The sequence below is a fragment of the Pongo pygmaeus genome, chromosome 3 (genome assembly GCF_028885625.2).
Source record: "Pongo pygmaeus isolate AG05252 chromosome 3, NHGRI_mPonPyg2-v2.0_pri, whole genome shotgun sequence".
Classification (NCBI taxonomy): Eukaryota; Metazoa; Chordata; class Mammalia; order Primates; family Hominidae; genus Pongo; species Pongo pygmaeus.
The window spans coordinates 177174880-177195428 of NC_072376.2; the positions used below are offsets into that span (position 1 = coordinate 177174880).

At 33.3% G+C, this 20549-nt stretch overlaps 1 protein-coding gene across 3 annotated transcripts in view; it reads right to left on the reverse strand.

Moving 5' to 3' along the window:
• MARCHF1 (membrane associated ring-CH-type finger 1) overlaps positions 1–20549 on the reverse strand; it is an 844416-nt gene that overhangs the window by 554877 nt on the left and 268990 nt on the right. For all 3 annotated transcript variants that reach the window (XM_063664256.1, XM_054485048.2, XM_063664258.1), the window contains exon 2: positions 15387–15461. The gene's annotated coding sequence lies outside the window, so the exon portion shown is untranslated. The remainder of the gene's footprint in view (positions 1–15386; positions 15462–20549) is intronic.

The following is a 20549-nucleotide window of genomic DNA, read 5'->3' on the forward strand; positions in this document are numbered from 1 at the left end:
GGAGGAGGAGATAACTGCATTTGAACACCAGGAGTAAAACACCAGAACTAAGGGCAGAGAGAGATCCTGAAGAAAAGGTGAAGGGTATTGTCTCCAGGAAACGCATTTGATTGAAGTGAATCAAAGAAATCACCCCATTTCAAACACAGCAACCTTGAGAATGACTGTTGAATGAGAAGCTAGGATAATCTCTGGCCTCAATCTGTACTTGTTCTCAAATTTTAGAAGGTAATTTAACTGGTACACAAATGGACTGTGAAAGAAATAAGGTCACACCAAATCTCAATCTGGTGGCAAATATCAGCTCTTAATAGAATGGGAAATTTTAACACATCTCTCTCTCTCTGTCATTGACAGATCCTGTGGATTAAAAATTAAAAAAATAAAATACAGAAAGTGTTGAATGATATCTTCTTGATTTAATAATTATGCATCAGATTATGTATTCCATAACACATGCACATCATTTTTAATATTGTTAAATATTTGAAACATAGTTAAGGTTATTTAAAAACCTTTTTATAGTGAAAAATTACAAACATATGTAAAAATAGGGACAACAGGGGATAATTTTCACCAAGTTTATATATATATATATATAAAATGAATTGCACACAGTTAATGTGTACAATGTGTGCACTCAGAAAAGCAAATCACTTGAAAATTAAGAATACATAGTTTCCTAACAGGTGAGTTAAAGAAAAATGCAAATATCAAGTAAGAACTACTTGCAATCACTGTCAGCAAATATTGGCTTGAAATACTATATCTCAAATACAGGCTACAAACTGGAGATTCAAAAATAAATAAAAGATCACCTATCTACAAGGAGTTTATAGTCAAATTGGAAATTATGCTCAAAAGGCAATTGTAATATTGTGTTAGAAATGTTGTAGTGTGACTACTGGATATGTGACAAAAAACAGCATTTAATTAATTTTTGTTTTGTTTTGTTTTTGTTTTTGTTTTTGTTTTTTGAGACGGAGTCTTGCTATCGCCCAGGCTGGAGTGCAGTGGCGCGATCTCGGCTCACTGCAGGCTCCGCCCCCTGGGGTTCACGCCATTCTCCTGCCTCAGCCTCCCGAGTAGCTGGGACTACAGGGGCTCGCCACCTCGCCAGGCTAATTTTTTGTATTTTTAGTAGAGACGGGGTTTCACCGTGTTAGCTAGGATGGTCTCGATCTCCTGACCTCGTGATCCGCCCACCTCGGCCTCCCAAAGTGCTGGGATTACAGGCGTGAGCCACGGCGCCCGGCCATTTAATTAATTTTTGAAATTTCAGAGAAATTTGACTAAAGGAAATATCTAAGCAGAGTAATGATGTGCTAGTGAAGTGGGAAGTATATGTATACTTTTGTGTGTGTGTGTGTGTGTGTGTGTGTCTGTATGTGTGTCTGTGTGTTTGTTTATATGGAGGATCCCAATAATTAGGTTAAAAAAAAATGACCCAAAATGTGCATGTCTGGCATCTTTTTTCCACACTTACTGCAAGATACAACGGGTACAAAGTCATCACGTTGGTCAGGGATATATGCAAACAATCAACAACAAGGTCTCTTCTCACCGAGGCTTACTTGGCTACTGCTGTTGCTGAATCTCTAACCTGCCTACAACAAGGACAAGTAATGAGGCTCAATGATTGTACCAGTAGTCAGCTGGGGGAACCAGCCAGCCACTGGGCACCAGGCTGTTTACCTTAAGTCCTTTCCATCATGATGTGAACAGAGAGTTGTACTCACTGGAATAGACACTTATTCTGGATATGCATCTGTCTTCCCTGACAAAAATGTTTCTGCAAGCCTTAACATCTGTGGACTCAGGTAAGGCCATATTCACTATCATGTATCCCACACAACACTGGTTTCAACCAAAGAACAGCATGTACCCCATCATTCAGTGGCAGCTAACCTGACAGAAGGTGGGGGAGCTGACTGAGGGCTCAGTTAAGGCATTCTGTGAAGTTGGAGTGCAGTTCAATGGGATGTGATATATATAAACAGGTTTATAATGCTGTCTATTCTATACCCAGAATACTTGGGTCAAGAACACAAGGGTGTAGTGGAAGTTGTTCCTCTCTCTATTAGGACCAATAACCAACTTACAGAATTTTACTTACATTTACCAAAACTTTCATCTGCAGTGCTTCAGAGTTCTTCATTTCCAAGGGTATAATGTTTTCTCCAAGAGATAAAAATACTGTTTTAATTTAATTGGATATTGGAACTGCCACCAGTCCACTATTAAGTTCTCATCTTATTGAACCAACTGATAAAGAAGAAAGTTACTTTACTGGTTACGTTGATTGATCTCAATTATCAGAGGAAATTGGTTTCTTGATCTACCCTGGAGCAGAAAAGATTATGTCTAGAACACAGGGGATTTTCTAAAGCTTCTCTCATTATTCCACATCCAACGGTAAAAGTTAAGGAAAACTTAGATCAATCCTATGAATAGAAGACCACAGAATTTAAAACCCTCTGTAAATGGGTTTTACACCCCACAAGTAAAGAACCTTGGTAATTTGAAGGTCTGGTTAATAACTGGGTAAGATGGAATGCATGCTAGAACAATGAAGTTATATTCAAACAGAAGTGAGGCCATTAGCAGTAGATTTATATAATTTCTTCGTTATTTATCTGCTTATATTAACTTACTTTTTCCCCTTTCTTTCTCCTATTGTTTTACCGTAGAAGTACTGGAGATAGTATACCTTAAAATGTGGTTTTTAAATTACAGTAGACCCAATTGGACTATAACTAAAACACAGGAGGAATTACCATCCCTAGAAATTAATTTGGGGACTGATGGAACATTTTTCTTCCTTTTGGAGAAGAGTGTAAGATCCTCTTCATTTTTATAAAAATGGATTTTATCATACTAAGTAGAAATGTCAAACGCAACTAATACTATTGTGTAGAATTTACACATGGACAGAAGTTTGCAAATAGACACTGAGAAATGAAAAGTAATAACTAGATCAATCTCTTGTTCCTTTGCTCTCAGCCTCCATTCTCACTCTTCTGTGCTCTGTTACAAAGAGTCTATGACACCAGAAACTATATTTCCCAGATTCTCTTGGTGAAGTTTTCAATTAGGGTTCAATATTAGAACCCAGGAGAAATGGAATAGTGACTCCCTACATTTCAAGTTTCTGGCAGCGTCTCTCACAGGACAATTCAGCAGAAGTTTTAGCACTGAAGGGGAGGGCAGTGGCAGTGAGGATCCTGGTGGTCCCTTCAGGCTAGAAATAAACTCCTGGGCATCTGTATTCCAGCAACAGAAGCCTTCCCAGCACAGAAGCCTTCTCAGCACAGCACCCTTAGTGTATGGGTAAAATTTGTGCATCTCCAGCCCAGAAGAGAAAAACCAGTAATTAACTCTTGAGTTGCTTTATCTTTTCTTCTCTTTCGCCCCTTATATTTCTCTTTTGTTCCTCCAGTTCTTCTGACACTGTTATAATCAATATAATATTAACATCATATGTTTTGTGTTTGAAATAACTAGTGTTATTTTTGTTATCTGTTTAGCACATGTCCAAATTTCACCTCTCTAGGTTTCAGTACAAACAAGAGTGCCCCTAATACTTAAAAGAAATATGTAAAATAGAGAGCTTCATTTCAGATCAACATTTATTTGGGTCTGTCTTCTGTCTGCTGTGCAGGACATTCCTGTAAGAAGTGGATGGACATGCCAGCAAAATAAAAAGGGCTGAACTGTATGGTCAGAAAAAGAAGAGGAAATAATTTAAACTCTAATCCTCTCTCAGTTACTAAAGGTATGCATACTGATTTTGAAGCCAGCAGCCTGCCATGAGCCCAGGTTAGTGAAGGGAGGATAATGTTGTAGTGCAATACAGGTACAGGTCAACTAAACTAAGACTTAAATGACAGAGACAATAGAGAATTACATTATGCCCTCCAGTTCAAGGTGCAGTCAAGTTGGTCCAAAAAGAGATGCTAGTCTCCAGCAAAGTCTGGAGAGAACAGAGTAAGATTTGAGCAGCGGATGTCAGTGGCCATGGACCTGCCTCCATTGCCATAAGGTTATATAAGCCCTGCTTTTGTATCACTCTTACCTAAGAGAGCAAGGGAATAGGAATGAAAGTGCATTTACAAGTATCCCCAAAGACTGAGAGTTATCTAATATGATAGTGATATAAAAACCTGACAAATATTACACAAATATAAAGATAGTTTAAGAATATGAAATCAAATATTCAAAGCAAACTTCAGGAAAATTGAATTCAGAAACATGACTAGGTGTTGTTTGCCACTGGATTGCAAAATTTTTTTTTTTTTTTGAGATGGAGTCTCGCTCTGTCGCCCAGGCCGGAGTGCAGTGGCACGATCTCGGCTCACTTCAAGCTCCTCCTTCCAGGTTCACACCATTCTCCTGCCTCAGCCTCCTGAGTAGCTGGGACTACAGCCGCCCGCCACCGCGCCTGGCTGATTTTTTGTATTTTTAGTAGAGACAGGGTTTCACCATGTTAGCCAGGATGGTCTCAATCTCCTGACCTCGTGATCCGCCCGCCTCAGCCTCCCAAAGTGCTGGGATTACAGGCATGAGCCACCGCACCCTGCCTGGATTGCAAATTTAAAAAACACAATGATTAATCTATTGGATGCTTATCAAAAAATATACCTTCAATTCAAAGAAAAGAACTGTGATCATCTGACTGCTAAAAGTAATTTAATAATATTTAAATATTTCTGAGAAACACTCTAAGTTAAACAGAAATATAAGAACACATCTTTACATTATGAAAGATAGCTGTATCATAATAAAAATACCATCCAAAAACCCATTAACAGTAAACAAACTAAAAGCAATCCCATTAAAGTCTGAAGTTGCCCATTATCATCACTAATAGTTAACAATGCTTAGCAATGGCCTAAACATTTTAGTTGATACAACAAAATGCCAACCACAAATAATACCTATAGTTGTTAGAAGGGAGAAAACAGAATTATGAGAGGTCTCCTTGAGTATAAGTTAAGAGCTCAGACTTCAAGCCCAGAACAGCCTGGATTATACTCCAGGGCCTGTTCCTCACTAGCCACCACTCAATAGCATCAGGAACTTCAGATAGTTACTTAACCTTAGTACCTCAGTTTACTCATTTGTAAAATAAGCATAGTAATAGCATATATGACTAGTGTAATTGTGAGGATAAATGAGGTAATATAGGTGAAAAAAACCAAATGCCTGAGAAGTGGTAAATGTGTTTGCTATATTACACACACACACAAACACACACACACACACACAACAACCTTAGTCAAGTCATTTCATTTCTATTGACGATTTTTGTCCATAAAATGAAAATAAAAATTGCCTTCTCAGCATTTATGGTGTCAAGAGTATGAAATAAAATGATGTATATTTAAGTGATTTTTGATACCATCACATAATACAATTATAATAAACCATAATCACTAATTATAGTTTCATTATGAAGTGTATCTGTTACTGTAAAAAAGTAACCAAACTTTCATTCCTATCTCTGAAATCATTCTAAAAGTAAAAAGAAAAACCAAAACTCAACTAAAAAATTTAAACTTTTTAAATTTAAAATTTGTGCCTCAAGGACATGAACAGACACTTCTCAAAAGACATACAAGCAGCCAACAAACATAAAAATAATCAGTATCACTAATCGTCAGAGAAATGCAAATCAAACCACAATGACATACCATCTCACACAGTCAGAATAGCTATGATTAAGAAGTCAAAAAATAACAGATACTGATGAGACTGAGGAGAAAGGGCAACGCTCATACAGTGCTGCTGGGAAAGTGGCTTTGTTAAGCCACTGTGGAAAGCAGTATGATGATTTCTTAAAGAACTAAAAATAGAACAACCATTTGACCCAGCAATCCTATTACTGAGTATATACCCAAAGGGAAATAAATCATTCTACCTAAAAGACACATGCACTCATATGTTCACTGCAGCACTATTCACAATAGCAAAGACATGGAATCATCAATTGGTGCCCATCGATGGTGGGCTGCCTAAAGAAAATGTGGTACATATATATTATGGAATACTATGCAGCCATAAAAAGAACAAAATCATAGCCTTTGCAGCAATATGGATGCAGCCAGAGGTCATTATCCTAAGCAAACTAACACAGAAACAGAAAACCAAATATTGCACATTCCCATTTATAAATGGAAACTAAATCTTGGGTTTCTGTGGACATAAAATTGGGAACAATAGACACTGGAGTCTTCAAAAGGAAGAATAGAGGAAGGAGGGAAAGGGCTGAAAAACTTCCTATTTGGTACTATGCTCATTATCTGGGTGATGGAATAAATATAAGTCCAAACCTCAGCACTATGAAATACAACCTTGTAACAGACCTGCACATGTATTTCCTGTATCTAAAATTTTTAAAAAAATTTAAAAAACGTGCCTCCAGTCCTTCTCTTTGTAAGGAATATGTAAGAGCAAATAAGGTGCGCACAAAGTAAAAAGAATCAAAGTTGGAGAAAACACAAAAACAGGATGCAATAGAAATTTGTTATTCTATAGTAACATTTAAGATTAATTCACTTTGTACCCATATGACAATATCCATTTAATAAACTGTGCATTATTCTGAATCTCACTGCATGCAAAAAAGATCATTTTTTAGCCATAAGTATCATATAAATTGAAAGAAATTTATTTGAAAACATTTAGTGACTGATGCTCAGAAGCTTAAGTGGTGCTATTTTACTATGCCTAAACTATGAAGAAATCATTGAAGCCTTTACAGCAAGAAGGAAAACCCCGGGGAGTCTACTAACAATTTAGCACTGCCAATTCTTTTGGTATTGTTCATTTTGCTTTTCATAGAGAAGTACAGAAAAGCTGTTCACTATAATTAAGACTTTAAAAACTGTAGACATGTAAAAAAATAATGTAAGGCTTGTTATACTACAGACATCATTTAGTATGTAATGCAAGTCTCACAACACAGCATCTAGGCCTCATATTTTTTGAACTTACTGCCTAAAATAAGTATATTTTAAAGATCTTGGTAAATATAGTTCGCCAAGAAAGATTGTGACACCAAGGGAGAGCTTCTATCCTAGGATTTACAGATCCTATCTATGGGTTCCGTGAATAGACTTCAGATGATGTCACTAATCTCTAACTGAAATTGATCATCTCTTGAATCCTTAAATTATGACTAGTCAGTAAACCACAATAGCATTAGCGATATCTTTGAAATTTTCATTTTAGAAATTATTTCATATCATATTATGGTTATTATAGATATCATAAACTATGATTTATACTCATTAGAGTTACAAAATTACTATTATTATTAAACATATGCCTAGATCTTGTTAAGTTTACCTATTCCTATGGCACGAATTTGATTTCTCATGTTTTTGATCACTGTTTCAATATAATTGATTTCTTAGGTAATCCTCTGTATTTAAGTATATATATTAAAAATATTAACAAACATTCTGAGAGGGAATGCATAACCTTCACCAGACTTCCAAATGGACTTACGGCACTATGGTGACTCTGCAATGGGTCAACTGGGCTAGGATCAACTACATTTTCCAGAATCTCCTTCCCTGTATTATTTAGGTAGGTTGGGCCACACACATTTTTGTGAGATTTGAGGGAACAAGTGAAGCAACATCCATATTCCCTTTTATTTGGAAGGCTGGGCAGGGTGAACCAGTGCCTTTGTAGGTCATATTCATCATAGTTTATCTTCCAGCCGGCTTCATGGTGGAACACAGAAGCTGGACCTGCTACTATTCCACCATTTCCTGTGACCCCTTCAGCTTCTCCTGGCTAGACAAGTGTTTAGATCTGTGATTATGGGCACTAGCTTCTACCATGGAATATCTCTATCATCAAGGTAGAAAGCAGTGATAAGTGAGAGCTGACATGAGTTACAATCCATTTTGGTTCATTTCAGCTCATGCTTTCAGCTTACGACTTGCTCTTTCCCACTTCACACCCATCTAAAACAAAATTTCAGATTATCATAAGATAATACTAATCATAAGGCCATGACATTAGCTAATGTTTATTCTAATTTTTAAGGTAATTGTTGGCTGGTATTTTCTGGTTATGAAAATATATGTAGGTTAACCTCACTATATTTGTTTAGCTTCTTCTAAATCTAATGGTTCCAGGACAGGTATGTTAGGAAGACAACCCTGAAATAGAGAACAAAAAACTCAAGATCACTGGGAAGTGCTTGTTTCGAAGGACAAGAGGAATTATCGAAGAGTAGCCCTAAAAATGTCATGATTCAATTCAAAGAGATAGTTTAATTCTACTCTAGTTGAGTTCATGGTGTACTTCAGTCTTATTTCATGCTGTGACATTCAGTCTTACACTTCAATCTTATTCTAGGATTGGTATTTTAAAAACTCTATGTGATTTGTGTGTCACAACGAAAGTGATAGAGCAGCATCACCAATAAATTAATATGTATTCCCAACTATTTTAAGAAAGAATGAAGATCTTTTCACGATCTGTTCAGTCACAGAAGAGAGATGTGCTCAGATCAAGGAGCCCTGAATGTGATGTGAAAAATATTTTGGCTGTCTTTATGCAATGGTTAGGGCCGATCATCTATATTCATAACTCTTGTCTGACCAACAACATGACTGGTAATGCATTTAGACACATGACTGTCTTGCCTTTAGATTAAAAACACGGAGGAACTGCTCATGCTAATTTAGAAAACGGCCATGTAAATGGTCCAATTTTTCTCCCGTTGGCTCTAAAGAACATATAATTTTTGTTACCATTGCAAAGCAGAAAAGATTACCTTTTGCAGATTTATTATTTCACGTATAGTTAATGTTGAATTTGTGTGGAAAATCATTGAACCTCAGTCAAATGCACATATGTGTTATCATCAAAATGTTTTGATTCACAATCTCTGCAAAATTTAGCAGGATGATTGAAATTGGTTTTCTCAGCTGCATAAACAAGCAGTCTGACTTGTATGGGGTGCTTAATCCACAGGAGACCCAGAGAATGTCAAAAATGGGATACAATCAGGAAAAGTCAGAATATTTCAGCAGATTGATATTTATGTACAATTGTGCTACCATGTAAAGTTGTGAGAGCTCTTTTCATTTATTTAATAAGAGCAGGTTAGAATGTTAGCACTTTCAATGTTAAAGAGATTTAAGGCTATGTGGAAAAATACTATGTCTATCTATATACTTTTTCATTTTCTATAATTGTACAAATTTCTGTCAAAACATCTTCCATTTTATTGATAAAGACCTCATTGAAATAAAAATCAGTTTGAGACAAGCTCTATTCCCTAGAAAAGTCTCCCTTGTTGTCTCAGATAAGTATTATATAAGCTACTGTAACAGGACTGATTACCTAAGGCATATTAGAAAGCAATGAAGCATAAAACTTCTTTTCAATATCAAATTCAAAGCAGGACAAAAGGTGAATTCATTAATGCAAATGTTAAAACAAATGAAATAGATAGTCACAGTTGTTAATTATGCTGGAAAAACAAATGAGAGTTTGTCATGCTTAAAAAAACCTTTTAAAATATATTATTCAAAAGAAAATTTTGTTAATATTATTCTCTGAGGTCATAATATCAAAAATATATGTATAAATGCCTTTTAAAAGCTGTGAAAATTGTGAACCTAATACTTTTTAATTTTGTTATATTTTCTATTATGGATGTGAAAAGTTGCAAGTGATAATAATTATGAACAAGGAAGAAGAAATAAGTGTATCTCTTCTAATCAGCAAAGAAAACAGCCACAGTTCATGAGAAGGTATAAATAAATAAAATTCTGTCATTTTGGTAACTGATAGTCTCTGTATTGATCTGTATTCCATAAATGAATCTCTCTAACTGAAAAGAAACTGAATTTTCCTTTTAAAGACTTCTAATTTTTACACTTATTCATTCAAACTCATGTTATATAGCAAGCATTTCCTCTTCAGAGGTGTTAAGAGCTTTATTCCAAATAACGAAACTTTCATAACTACCTAGTATAGAACATAGGTTAAAACAATAGCAAGAGAAATGTGCACATTTTGCATAAATCTATTTAGAAACCACGTTCACCTGGCATATTAATTACAATAGAGTATCAATCTAATTAAACTCATTAAGAGAGTCAACTCAAGGTTTTACTTTTGACGGTATGTGATATATCTCCAAGACCTGTCCAAATCTTCTCATAGACATATCCAACTTTTAGATAGCCTTTTAGCATTCATTTAAACATTTAGAGTTCCTTCCTGACAACAACAAATTTAATCCTGAACACAGGTACTTCCAACTTCTGGTGATAAGTAGAATTGCCAGCAATACAGGCTAAATAAGATTATGTGTTGCCTAAATGAATAAAGTCATTCAACTTTCACAATGAAATGTCTTTGTTTTCAACATGGTTGGTATCTACAGCATAGAGGTGCTTTTTCAGTCATGAATGAAAAATGCCTGCTTTTCACATTCTCATTAAAACCTCATTTATGAGTTGTCTGCCCTAAAACTCCTATTTTAAGCCTGCTGGAGATAGTTGATAGTCAAGATAATTGTCTAAGGAATAAGCTGCCAACCATTTACTCCTTAAGACTCTTCAGACTTTTTCCCTGTGTTTCCAGATAATCAGAATGCTGTCATAATCACTTTGGTTCCCAGAGTAATTGCATTTAAATTTTGTCCAAGGTGTCTATCAAAGGCTGATACAAGAAACAACCATATGCAGAAGATCTTTGCTATAGTTTACAAAGTTGTATTGAGGATACAGGCTATTATGTTGCTTAAGTGCATCAGCATCTTCATAAAACCTAAGGGAGAAAAATATTTCTCTTGATGAACTGCTATCCTTTCTTTTAGACAAGGAGAGTATAACAAATACAAAGCTATGTGCTAAAATGCTATAACTCTCTCCAACACGTTTGTTTTATTTTGATAAAACAATTATCTGTCTAATTTTGTACTTCCCTAGTTAGTGCCATTTGTCATATATCAGTGGTTTTTGACTCACAGTATGCATTTTTCTTATCAATCACAATTTTTAAATTGGATAATATTTAACAACATTAAACACATATAATGATATATTGAAAAGACATAATGGTAAAATAGATCTAAAATAGATTAGGCGGTGTTAATTTCTTTTCTTATTAACTCTTAAGACAGAATCTCACTCTGTTGTTCAGATTAGAGTGCAGTGGTGTAATCTTGTCTCACTGCAAACTCTGCCTCTTGGGCTCACGCAGTCCTCCCCACTCAGCATCCCAAGCAGCTGAAACTACAGGCAAATACCACCATGCTCTGCTAATTTTTGTATTTTTAGTAGAAACAGGGTTTCACCATGTTGCCCAGTCTGGTATGGAACTCCTGGGCTCAAGTAATCCACCCACTTTTGCCCCTCAAAGTGCTGGGATTATAGGCATTAGCCACCATGCCTGGCCTGAGATATTAATTTCTATTTCTCTCAACATTTAAGTGAGTAACTGTTTACTGACTTAAAAATTCACTTTTAGATAATCTAGAAGTGGAGTAACAGTATAAAATGAAAAAGAATACAAATGAACTATTTATTTTACTATCAAGATGTCGATAATACAAAAAAAGAGAATAGGTTTGAGATTAAAAATTGGAAAAAGGGAAGTCTTGGAAAATAAGTTCAGGATATTTCAAAAATTGGAAAATCTCACTCCATGAATCATTCACATAAACTACCCCCTCCACCTCCTCCATCCTCTTTCTTAAGTTTTATATTTCCATTCATCAGTTCACCACATATCTTTCCAGTTATTCAGAGTCTGAAATTTGACATAATCTTTGATTTGTCTTACCTTATTTTTTCTTATATCAGTTTCTCAGAAAGTGATAGAATAGCATTTCATTGAACTGTCTCTTGTAACTGTCCCTACCACTGAACAAAGTATAGGCTGCCTAACATGGAATCAAGACTTTTCGTGGCTTAAAGCAAACTTATCTCCTTAGTGTTGCTCCCCACTATTAATAAAATTCTCTCTGATGAGGACTTCAATATCTTTAAAGCATATATGTAACATTATATACTAAGTAAGTTCCTAAGTCAAGCCTGCTGTTTTTATTTTATTCTATCTGTAATAATGATTTTTTACTAAGTTTTACCTATATTTTGTGTTCAAAATTTAATTACATTATTCTCTGAATGACTGCAGCACTTCATTCATTCATTCATTCATTGTTTTTTTCTACATCCCTTTGAATACACACATGACACGCAAAGGATCAGTTTAAGGTATCGTGAAAGAGCAAAGACTTATAACATAGTCTGCACTTATAACTAACTGGAATCACACATTTAATTTTTATATAAATGAATTTTCTCCACAATAAGATTATAGCAATTTAGAAGCAGTGGTCATATTTTGCACTTCTATTCCTCACAGTTTTTGGCAGAAATATTCATTTGATTGAATTTCTTAAATTAAAAAAAAAAAACTTGGAAAAATATAATGTTAATTTTGTCTCTTCAAAGTTTCTGGAAAAAGAAAGTCTATAAAACAACTAGCATTATAACCATAAAGTAGAGTTATTTCTAAGCTAAAATTGCTTATTTAAAATACAAGAAAAATGGTCTGTTTTTATAGGTATTACCTTATGAAGCATAATCCTCTCTTAAGAGAATGGCAATAGTGGGCAGCATAAGATAGCTGTGCTTTTTAAAAGTGCTTATTAAAACATTTGTTTAAATCTATTATAGCCAGAGGAAATTAGTTCGGATCCCAGGGCAATTCCCATTCCAAAAGCAGGGGGTCTATTTTAATCATCTCTTAAACCTTTAGAGAGAACTGTACTAATTCTCCATTGAAAACTGGACAATTATTCGACTGGGACCATTGTTGAGCGTGAGATGCTTTGTTAAACCAGTTACTCTCTCCTCTGTATGGTTCCAGAAAAGCAAAGCCACTGTTGATTGAAGTGATAAAGCTAATGACCCATTTACAGAATGTAAAATAGTAACTAATTTATGATCATATAATCCTAGGTTTAAAAGATTTCATGTTGGATTAATGAGCACTTTCGTCCCCCAGACAGTCCAAGATAAGCTCTGTTTTACTTTAAAGGTCTCTCAAAAGAAGGGATTTTCAAAGTGCTATCTTCAGTTATTCCTGTGTTTAAAAACTCTCACAGCTTGAAAATCTATGCTAATAACAGTCCAGGTTTATTATACTTTTTAAAAAATCATTACAAAATAAAGAATTGGCCACCTTTTCTATAAGATCTCTTCATATACAGTACATGAAGAATAATAATTATCTCACTGTCTTCTTTTTCAAATGCAAGTGTTCTATTTCCTTAATTTTTTATCAGAGACATGATTACTGAGAATTCTTCATCATAATTTTTATTTCTCCTTGCTCCTTTCCCACATATTCCAGATTCTTCATTAGCTGACTCAACCACAAGCATTCAGAGTAATCAAGAAGCGCATGACCAAAGCAAGATAACATTTCTTCTTGACTTTTAAAAATCGTTCCTGGATTTTACTAATCTAAGCTCTAATAACTCCTACATGATACCCAACTTGGGTTTCTCAGACCTGTAGAGAGTGAATGTAGTAAAGAGGAAACAGACTTGTCGTGAAATCCTAATGATCTGTACAACAAACTCCCGGGACAAGAGTTTACCTATGTGACAAACCTTCACACATACCCCTGAACCTAAAATAAAAGTAAAAAAAAAAAAAAAAGAAAATGTAAATTCACCACTGATAGAACTGCACAGGTCATATGCAACACCAAATCTCTTTACCATTGTTCACACTTAGGAGCTGATCTATGGAAACATTCAACAAAAGTTTCCTATTAATGTAAAATTTTTAAGTTTTAATGTTGTTGTTATTTGAAAATTTTAAAAAACCTATTGGAATTGGAGATACACACACACACACACACACACACACACACACACACACATAGGTAGCTAAGTGATTACTTATTTAACAAATTGAGAATTGATTATTCTTATTAAATGAGGTTTTTTTAGGGGAAAAACTCGATTATTTCCTTGGGGAAAAATAATAATGTAAATGGATAGAATTTGAAACAAAATGAAACCACTGGGGCACCATTTAAGTTTAAGATAATTATTTTTTGTAAATCTCTTATATAATCTTTATTTCTGCTTCACAATATATGTTAAAATTTGTCTTTCCAAAGTTTCCCCTTTTTATGCGATTCTTCGCCAATTTCAAGATTTTTTTTGAACTAATTTATGCCCTTAGAATTACTGAAAAAATTTCTAAAATCTATTCTAACTCTTAAGTGTGTTCTTTATGTTACCATACTCAGCACTTAAGTTGTTCAAAATACCGGGGTAATAAAAATACTCTGATGAAAGGCACTTGTAATGACTATTATGCCACTAAATTCAGAAATTTAGATCCTTTTTTTCATCTAGTCGATCCATCCATTCATTTACTATAAGGCGATATAATCATATTTTTTTTCTCTTGTGAAAAAAAGTCTGCTTCAATGAAAAGCCAAAAAAAAAAAAAAAAAAAGCTGCAAGTGTCAAAATAAATGACCTGTATTACATTCTCTTAACCTACTGTGTCTATAATAGGAAACTACTTATGGGCAAAGGGATTATTTTATCTCAATATCAGAAAGCAGTTTGTAAAGGAGGGGAAAATCTATTTGCTTTAAATTGCGTTTCAGAAACTGACATAGCAAAATTTCAACTTTGAGATACTGAGAAGGATTATAAATTTGAAGGTTCAGGAAACATTCAGTTTAATGTCGTTCATGATTTTCTACACAATAGCCTTTGGTTGCTCTGGGTCATGTGAAATAAATAAGTGTTATATTCTAATCCATCTAAATCATATAGAGCAAAATAAATGTTATATCCTAATATATCAAACTCATATAGTGCATATCTCATCATGATGAATATGATAATCCTTGAATGTATAATCTAAGTATTAGTAACAAGATAAAATTACTCTGTATCCTAAAGATGGTCAGTATTTAGCGACCTTCATAAAGCCAGTTTCCACAGGTAAAATCAAATGTATTTGTTCACTGACATGGAGGTACTATAATTACCAATATATTTGCCAAGGTCAAGTCAGCATTACTGATAGCACTGCCCTTTTACCAAATGATAAAATTCTTATCACAAGTCATTAAAATATTGCCCAATAGATACAAGGAAACAGAGTTAATCTAAAAAAGAAATGCCTTTTCATTATTCATTGAAACTGAATAAAATTAAGGTAAAACAAAGTTTGAAAAAAATAAAATCAATTAAGCCTTCCATTAAAACAAAATTAAACTCTAATTCCAAATGAGAAAAGGGATTTTCTGCCGCAGAAAGTCTTCTTTACTTAAACAATAAAGATAAAAATACATGAACTTACAAAATACAGCAGTCTTGTTTAATCACAGCAGGACAGTTGAGTATATTCTCTCAGAGTTCTTTTGGGGTACATTTCCTGAAATAAAAATTAAATTAATGTTAAGGCCAAGCTTAAAAATGACCATAAGGAAACTATGGTTTGTATAATGGAAAGACCACACAAATGTTGTAGAAATTTTGGGCCTATGTAAGTAGTCTTTAAAATATAATATAATACTGTTCTTAATTTCATTTCTGCCAATATTCAGATCATGTGAAATAATTTATATAAATTTCTGTATGGTTGCAAAATATCTACATACTTCATAATAAGAAATAAACTGAAGTTTTATTTTCTAATAGAGAATTTCAAAATAATCTCTTCTGGCATAAGATAAGAAGGGTTGTTTGAGCCATTTATGTGCTGCCAAACAATGTAAGACACTCAGGAACCTCCCCAAAGACAGAGGCAAAATTTTAAAAGTCAAACTAGAATATCCGGTTTCAATTTGATCTAGTTGTTTGATAAAAATACAGTCTGAATTTGCCTCAATGTTTTGAACATAATGAGGATGAGTAAAAGGATGCGGTGATTGAAGGATAAGCAACAGCTTCACTTTTGGATCCTTATGTAATCTAAGTGGCACATCAGGGGGAAATATCCACAAGCCATGTACTTCACTACCTCTATTATCGCTCTGTATAAAACAACACCAACTATTTTATCTCTTGTTTTAGGATCCACTCCAATAGAAGACATACATGGCTACAATACTAAATTGCCTTTGTTTAGTTGAAAGGGCTAAGGATACAATTGTGTGTATAATGAGCTGGCATCCATATCTTATAATCTCTCCATATTCTTTTTCTGCATGTAGAATGATCATAAGAAAGTATCTTAACAAACTAAAGTAATAGGGGATATTATTGATCGTTTTTTCAAAGAATGTATACAGTAGCACTGTAGTTGCAGAGAAAACATGACATTTTCATATCAGAGTTATATCTGTTTATGAAGTCAATGTACACAGAGCTAAAGCAGAAATTGTATAATAGTTATACAAAATGAGCTTGCTTATAGAATTAATAAGTTGACATATAAAAGTCAACTGCTGACACTGGGAACACATTGTAACCACATAAGGTGAGAAAACTAAATTCACACTATATACAACAAATTAAAAATTAGATCAGTTAGAGAAACAACAAAAACAACAACAAAATATTTCTACAAGAAAAGAATACATTGCATAGAACCACGAAAATTTCCATTAATTTTTAAATGTTTATCAACACAATTTTTAAAATAGGTCATTGTTATTATTTCCACTTTCATTGTTTTTTAATAAATTATGTATTACAATTTTTAAATAAATTATGCATTTTCAAATTCTGAAAATAAGATGTTACCAATCAAATACCCATTAAACAATTGCAAATAAACTTGACAAATTAAAGAATGATATCTTTCCTTGGCTCAGGATAGTGAGGCCACTGTCTTCCAGCTTTAACTGTGGCTACCTGCAGTTTTGCTTATTTAAGTTGAATAACTTGGAACATTCTCTATTTCAACGGATTTTATTTTTACACATTACGTAGTTTAATGAAATTGGTATATTAAAATCCAAGTTCCAAATACAAGGTATTATGAAATATCATTGGGTGCATTAGCATAATGAAAACAAACAGGGACAACAAACTCCAAACATTATGTTGTCATTGGTTGGATGAAAGAGATTAGGATGATGTATTCTACTGCTTCATGATTTTAGGTTCCCCACATGGCCTTTTGAAAGCTTAATAGCTTGATGCTTTCTCTCTATATACGTACCTTTCTAACATTTACAGCCTTTTGTGTAATATGGCATGAAAGACAATACAGAAAGGGAGAAAGAAAGGAAAAGAGAGAGGGAGGGAGAGATAAAGAAAAAGAGGAAAGAAAGATGCATATTTATGTATCTGGGGAAAGGAGGGAGCTCTAAACTGTGGTCAGCACTGGCATTCTTACATATTTGGGCATTTGGTGAGGTGGGTGCCAAAAATCTCTTTGTATGAATGACTTAGGTGAATCGTGAGAAAAATCTAATAAATAATTGTACAGGTACGTCTATCTGAGAAATAAATTATTCAGGGAGGGGTAGGGGGGATGTCAAAATTTAAGCAACAGATGGTGCATAACCATTAGACATGAGATTTGTCTTTCAACACAATCTCCCTTGACTCATTGCATATTATTTTGGAAAGAACAAGGATGTAAGTAAAAAGTGAAATACTGGACGGCTTTGGTTATTCAAATTGAGCACAACACTTCTCAGGGTGACCAACTCATTTTAAACGTCATTTTAATTTTTATATAAAAACGATAACTGTTTAACTCCAAAATAGGAGACTTGCATATTTATTAAAGCAAATTTCCAGTAGAGGGGATAAAGGATTCCATTATAATAGGGTCATTAAACGTCATTCCACTGGGGCTTATAAAGGAGGGACAAGTTGGTAAACTAAAGATTTGTGAATCGAAAATCAGTGTTGATTTAATAACATATATGATAACCTGTGCTTCTGAACAAGTAGCTGAGCTTCAAAAAATATGTTTATCTACCTATCAGTTGATTTATCTAACCATATATCGATAAATGAAATGAATAACCAATCAACTAATCTATTGTTATATGTATGTACACATATATGTATATATATTCATAAAAATAAAAACATATCTCATTGAACTTAATGCACTGGTTATATTTAATATATTTTTATTGCCATTCACATTATTTTCTTATTGTTTATTGTAACATTAAGGTTTTTCTGAGTTCCCTGTTTAAGTAAAAGATGCTTCCAGTATGATATGAATTACATAAATGCAATTAGCATTTACCCATTACTAATTCAAAAATAAGTATTAATGAAGGCTTAATGATTTTTATATAATGACCCATTCTTTAAATGACAGGAATTGTTAATATTTAGTGCAGAAATTTAATCAGTATAAAATTAAACACTGTGTTAAAAAATTTGCTTTTTCCCAGTATATAAGTATTATATTATGTTATATTTTGCTATTTTTCCTAAGTACTATAAATGCAATAAGATTTACAATGAAATAATCAGAAGATAACTATTGAAACAGCTTATTTTATTACTATAAATAGTATTGAGACAAGAAAAAAATGGGAAACTACACACACACAATACAATGTTTGGAACATTGCAAAAATTTTGGAGAATTCAGAGTGAATTACCAAAAAAAAAAAAAAAAAGGCAGAGGAAAACACTTCAGAGCTATTAATTTTAGCAGAATATAGTACAAATCGTCACTGATGGAATGGCACATGAAATGATCTTCCACTTCCATGTCAGTGACTACTGACCCTCAAGAAAATCTAGCAGAAAAAACAAGTTCTGAAGAATCATCAAATGAAATGTGTTCCTTTACAATCTCAGAAGGTGGACATATTTTTAAATATTCAGCAATGAGCCACTCTTGCTGAAAATTTTGCAGCTTATATAAGAAAGTTTAAATTTACAAAAGACAGAGCAGGAGGGAAGTTTGAGGGTGGTTATTTTATTCTGATATTTTTCAGATTAAAAAAACTCATATGTTCTCCGCATACAAAGGGTCTTATATTTGTTTTCAATTTCTTCAGGGATAAAAAACATAAACCACTACTTAAGAATGGGGAATAATCAGTCATGAGCAATGAGGAAACGTGAATAAAATAAACTGACAGCAATCACAGTGTTAGATATTTATAATTAAAGTCTAATTTGGAAAAATCAGTAACTACTTTTATTGAAGAATAGAGACTAAATGAAGATATGGCACGTTGTTGTTGAACATATAATATACATAATTTTGATTTTGGCAAGGCAAATGTGTTCAGAAGATCATCCAAGAAAGTTTATGAGAGTGATAATGGGAATTTTCTGCATTTGGCAGAGACCGTAGTAAAACTTGATAATATTGTGAAAGAATATTTATTCAGACTACAAACATTGGCATCAAGTAATATGACACATCATTTAAGAAACTATATACAAAACTGAAGAGACATTGCAGAAATGAGTCAAGTCATTTTGAATAAAAGAAATTCTAAATGTTATTCAAATTATTTTGGATACAGCTTATGGTGTAAGTTTGGTATAACAAATTATAGATATGAATCTGATAATTCAAATTCTTCAGTACCTTAAAATAAATATTTCTGAGAAAATTTTCCAGGAGATGAAACAATAAGATACAATTTTTATGGATTCTTAAAATTCAAAATCTAGAAATAAAATAATTCAAAGATTTGGAAGATGTCATAGTTCCCACAGATATACACAGAAAGCAACAGATTTCAGTAGAAGGTACATAAAAGACAATTCTAAGGAATTCTAAATTTTAAAATTTGCTCTCCCATCTCTAATTATGAATACTTTAGAATAGAGAAAAACTTTCTTTGGCTATGACTGATCTTTTTTTGTAAGGTTTAAAATCTAAATAACTTATCTTTACTTCATCAAACTTTAGATGATATTGATAACTTATCAACCATAAACATGAAATAAAGCATTATCAATAGTTAATGGGAAAGTTAAATTATGGCCTTCATATCACTAAAATCTCAAAACTGTCATGCAAAACATTTACAGATTTCTTAATAGTAACATATCATCCTAATAAATATATAAATTCTAGAATGCTAGAAAATAGCATACTTTCCAAAATATCTGCTTTTAAATTTATTTCCTAACTATGCATGCTGTACTAAATAAAATTAACATTTTAGGGCAGGAGTCTGCAAACTTTTTCATAAAGGGCAAATAACTAACTATCTTAGGATTTGCAGGCCACTCCATTGCACTGAATATTCTTCTTCATTTGCATGTATTTATGTGCACAAGTGTGTGCTTGTGTGTGTGTTTACAATCCTTTAAAAACAGGAAAAGCATTGTTAGCTCAAGGGCCATATAAAAGCAGGCCACAGTCTCTAGTTTCTGTTACAAGAGTTTTGTTGTCAAATACAGTAGCCACTAGCCACATGTAAATTTAAATTTAAGTAGTTAAAATTAAATCAAATTTTAAATTCTCAGCTTCTTAATAATTACTCAGTCACATGTTGCTAGTAACTATCATCCTGAACACCATACATAGAAAGCATTTCCAGAAAGTGCTATCAGACGACACTGTTGTAGA